Here is a 3,809-nt window from a genome sequence, read left to right as displayed (position 1 = left end):
TCAAGTGATCCACCTGCCTCGGCCTCCCAAAGTGCTGGGATTACAGACATGAGCCACCATGCCTGGCCTCTCCTCACCTTTAAAGACAGTGGCAGCTGCTAAGTAAGATAATAGGAAGCCCTCTATGCCACGCTGCCATCCATGTGACAACTCCCTTAGTGGGAGAACATTTGTGATACTGTTGTAGAACTTCCCTCTCACTCTGTGAGCTCAAGAATGGCAGCAGACTAAGGAGAGGTTTAATTTGTGACCTTTCACTATGGTTTGTCACCAACTGTCAATTCAGCAAACACTAAGTACCTACTCTGTACTAGACACTGTGGATAAAAAGACCAAGACTTTTTTTTTTCTTTTTTTTTTTTCTTTTTTTTTATGTTGAAAAGATATATATATTTATATAGAATTAGGCAGCTGGACTCAGTTTAGATGATCCCAATTTTGTTGGCAACATCCAAAGCGTCGTAATCAGGAGCTAGTCGAACATATGCCTTTTTCTCTCCATCAGGCCGAATCAGGGTGTTGACCTTGGCCACATCAATGTCATAGAGCTTCTTCACAGCCTGTTTAATCTGGTGCTTGTTGGCTTTAACATCCACAATGAACACAAGTGTGTTGTTGTCTTCTATCTTCTTCATGGCAGACTCAGTGGTCAGCGGAAACTTGATGATAGCATAGTGGTCAAGCTTGTTTCTCCTGGGGGCGCTCTTCCGAGGATATTTGGGCTGCCTCCGGAGTCGCAGTGTCTTGGGCCGCCGGAAGGTGGGTGACGTGCAGATCTTCTTTTTTTTGTGGCTGTGGACACCTTTCAACACTGCTTTCTTGGCCTTTAAAGCCTTTGCTTTGGCTTCGGCTTTAGGAGGGGCAGGAGCTTCCTTCTTCGCTTTCGGCGCCATCTTCGACTTTTTTTTTTTTTCAACTTTTATTTTAGATTCAGGGAGTACATGTGCAGGTCTGTTAATGGTTATACTGCATGATGCTGAGGTTTGGGGTACAATTGAGCCTGTCACCCAGGTAGTGAGCATAATTCCCAATAGGTAGGTTTTCCTTTGCCTCTCACTCTTTCGCAGCCCCCAGTGTCTATTGTTCCCATCTTTGTGTCCATGTGTACCCAATGCTTAGCTCCCACTTTTAAGTGAGAACATGTATTTCCTTTTCTGTTCCTGTATTAATTCGCTTAGGATAATGGCCTCCAGCTGTATTCATGTTGCTGCAAAGGGCATACTTTTGGGGTTTTTATGGCTGCATAGTATTCCGGGGTGTATATGTACCACATTTTCTTTATGCAGTCAACTGCCGAAGGGTACCTGACTTGATTCCATGTCTTTGCTATTGTGTATAGTGCTGTGATGAACTTATGAGTGAATGCGTTGAAAAGACCAAGACTTGATCCCTTGCCCACAAAGATACAAGGCTGTGAGTTTTCATTATCTGCTCTGATCACTTTGTTTACTACGGTGGTTCTCAAAGTATCAATATCAGTATCACTTCACACATAAAAGAAATGCAGGGCCAGAGTGTGGCTCACGCCTATAATCCCAGCACTTTTGGAGGCAAAGCCAGGTGGATCACGAGGTCAAGAGATCAAGACCAACCTGGCTAACATGGTGAAACCCCATCTCTACTGAAAATACAAAAATTAGTTGGGTGTGGTGCTGCACGCCTGTAGTCCCAGCTACTCAGGAGGCCGAGGCAGGAGAATCACTTGAACCCAGGAGGCAGAGATGGCAGTGAGCCAAGATCGTGCCACTGCACTCCAGCCTGGCAACAAAGCGAGACTCTGTCTCAAATAAATAAATAAATAAGAGGCCAGGCGCGGTGGTTCATGCCTCCAATCCCAGCACTTTGGGAGGCCAAGGTGGGGGGATCACTTGAAGTCAGGAGTTTGAGACCAGTCTGGCCAACATGGTGAAACCCCATCTCTACTAAAAATACAAAATTTATCTGGGTGTGGTGGCATGTGCCTGTAGACCCAGCTACTGGGGAGGCTGAGGCAGAATCACTTGAACCCGGGAGGCAGAGGTAGCAGTGAACCAAGACTGCACCACTGCACTCCAGCCTGAGTGATAGAGTGAGACTCTGTCTCAAAACTAAAATAAAATAAATTAAATTAGAATTTCTGGGGGTAGGGCCTGAGGCATTGATTCTTGTTTTAAATATAGTTTAAAAGACCTTCAACAAATGCTCAGCACACTGAATGAAATCCTGTTACACAATAATATAGTGGTTCTGGAGTATCACAGGATACTATTTTGCTTTTCCAAGTGTTTGTTAGGAATGACTGAGGTAAAAGCATGTTGGTTGCCAGGCATAGATGGCTCAGTGGCTCACACTTGTAATCCCAACATTTTGGGAGGCCAAGGCAGGCAGATCACTTGAGTTCAGGAGTTTAAGACCAGCCCAGACAACATGTCTCTATAATTTTTTTTTTTTTTTTTAATTAGCTGGGCATGGTGGTGCATGCATGTGGTCCCACCTACTCGGAAAGCTGAGGTGGGAGGGTTGCTTGAGCCTGATCAAGGGCAGAGGTTGCAGTTGGGCAACAGAGCCAGACCCTGTCCTTTTTTTTTTTTTAAAAGAAAAAAAAAAAAAAGCATGTTGGCTTTGAGGAGTAAGAGCTGGGAGAAAGGAGAATTGGGTTATAGGCCTAGTTCTGCTCCTAACTGTCTGGAAGGCTTTGAAGCGGACACTTTCCTTCTTTCAATATGCAAACATTTATTTATCTACTCTGTGCCAGGTTAGTAAGACAACAGAGAAATCCTACTAAGACATCTGAAATCTCTTTCCCATTTTTGAATGGACTCCATTGATTAAGAACCACAACACACAGCTATAGAGGAGAAGGCAGGCTAAAAGCATCTAACTTTATTCTTTTCGAATTTAATAAGCAGGTGTTAAAGTGCTTAGGATGTACTATAATCTTAAAAGGCTTCAAGTAGAAATTTATATTAAGTCATTTCAAATCTGTGGCGTGAACAAAAACTGTCTAAAGCCTTCGTAGAGATTTTCCATGTCCTGACATAGTAATAGTGAAACAGGTACAATAGATAAAAAAATCTATCAACATAGATTGAACTATGGATGGGTGGGTGAGATTTTTCACCCATTGTTTTCTTATCCCTTTCTTTTTTCCCTCTGAGATAGTCACACTTTAAGTCTTTTCATGAGTTGTGTACTGAAAACAGAGGGAAGCTCATGGGGTCCCAGTATTTTATGATTATCAGCGCCTAATCTTCGGGGGAACAAAAATAGAATCCTAAGGAGATCACAAGCAGACTCTACTGGGATCCAGAGTTCAGTGATATAACTTGTAGCTACAGCTACTGCCAAAATTATCTTTCCTTTTCAGTTTATTTTTTCAACAGACATTTATTGAGTGCCTACTACGTGCAGGCACTGGTCTAGGTATTGGAAAACAGGAATAAACAAGGTAAGTGCTCTTCTAGCACTTAAAATCTAGAGGGGAAATCAACAATAAGTAAAAGTAACTTCACATGGTGATATATGCAATGAGAAAATAAACAAGGGTAATAGACTAGTGATGGGAAGCAAGGTGGGGTATTAGAGGTCACGTTGCCTTATTACAGATAGGTAGCAGAGGCTACTAGAGAGACAGGAGGCAGATCTTTTTTTTTCTTTCTTTTTTTGAGACACCGTCTTGCTCTCAGGCAGGAGTGCAGTGGTGTGATCTCGGCTCACTGCAACCTCTGCCTCCCAGGTTCAACCAATTCTCCTGCCTCAGCCTCCCAAGTAGCTGAGATTACAGGTGCACGCCACCATGCCCAGCTAATTTTTCTATTTTTAGTAGAGAT

General features: G+C 43.1%; 1 pseudogene across 1 annotated transcript; it reads right to left on the bottom strand.

Moving 5' to 3' along the window:
- Positions 1-363: 363 nt before the first annotated feature.
- Positions 364-900, bottom strand: LOC104657139 (annotated as a pseudogene). Its single transcript, XR_747239.2, has one exon. The product of XR_747239.2 is annotated as a 60S ribosomal protein L23a pseudogene (transcript).
- Positions 901-3,809: the final 2,909 nt, after the last annotated feature.

The sequence above is a fragment of the Rhinopithecus roxellana genome, chromosome 12 (assembly GCF_007565055.1).
Source record: "Rhinopithecus roxellana isolate Shanxi Qingling chromosome 12, ASM756505v1, whole genome shotgun sequence".
In the NCBI taxonomy this organism is placed as follows: domain Eukaryota; kingdom Metazoa; phylum Chordata; class Mammalia; order Primates; family Cercopithecidae; genus Rhinopithecus; species Rhinopithecus roxellana.
The sequence above is the reverse complement of the archived record's forward strand: the minus strand, read 5'-3'. Positions and strand labels throughout refer to the sequence as shown.